Source organism: Octopus bimaculoides, chromosome 24, assembly GCF_001194135.2.
Source record: "Octopus bimaculoides isolate UCB-OBI-ISO-001 chromosome 24, ASM119413v2, whole genome shotgun sequence".
In the NCBI taxonomy this organism is placed as follows: domain Eukaryota; kingdom Metazoa; phylum Mollusca; class Cephalopoda; order Octopoda; family Octopodidae; genus Octopus; species Octopus bimaculoides.
Genome location: NC_069004.1, coordinates 31,517,838 through 31,518,815, shown reverse-complemented (window position 1 = coordinate 31,518,815; position 978 = coordinate 31,517,838). Strand labels below are relative to the sequence as shown.

Below are 978 nucleotides of genomic sequence, written 5' to 3'. Positions count from 1 at the left end.
ATATATATATATATATATATATATTTATATATTGTAAATGCTTCTCTTATCTCTGCTTCTTCCTCCTTTGTTATCTATTTAATTTAAAGACATACCAGCGAAAACCACGAGTTTCCCATTGTTATTATATCCATTCTCTATATATATAGATATAGAAATTTTTGTGTTTGGTTTGCAAAATTATCTGTGTTAACTTATGGGTTGAAACATTTTTTTGTATCTTGGTAGGGTCATTATGCCAATAATAAACACATGCACAGGTTCTGTTCAGTCAATCAGCTAGGTTTGTCAAAGTCCCTTTGTTGCCATTCATGACTTCAACGATGCCCTCTCTGTCTATCTTTTGTTTGGTTCAATATTTATATAGACTTGAGTAAGAATAAGAATGTATGAGAGGTAGAAGGAAAGTGTGAGTGTAGGCAGCGGTGTGTGTGTGTATTTGTTGACATTGTGGATTCTGTGAGTGTATGGTGTAGTGTTGGTTCTGTGAAAGACGTGGGGAGTTAAATGTTTATTTCTTTCTATATTTATCTGTTGACATTATGGTTAATGCTCTTGGCATTTTGAATGGACTATGTGTATTATGTGTGGGGAGATATATATTGGATCATCCCATAAGTGTTTTTTTTTAATACTTTTATTTTTGAAAATTAAGATAAAGTTCTTTTTCAATCTAAAATATACTCTCCTTCATTTTCTACAATACTCTTCCATCTGTCTGGTACTCCCTCTCCCACTTTCTACCCCCTTCTCTCCTGTCACTTTCCCTCTCTCTTTCCATTCTTCCCCTTTCTCCAGTCTTGGAGGCCCCTACAAAGGGCTGTGGGCATTGCTTTCCTTCCTGACTAATATATATATATAAAAACGCACCCTTTTAAAGCCTAGCCAGGATCATGGGCCTGGTTTCAATGGCGTATGTGTTCCCCAGTCCATCGCAGCGTTAATCATTTTTGCCAGCTGAGTGGACTGGAGCAACGT

General features: G+C 36.2%; 1 protein-coding gene across 1 annotated transcript in view; it reads left to right on the top strand.

Moving 5' to 3' along the window:
• Positions 1-978, top strand: part of LOC106878044 (putative protein TPRXL) — a 10,132-nt gene that overhangs the window by 7,879 nt on the left and 1,275 nt on the right. The window lies entirely within an intron of this gene.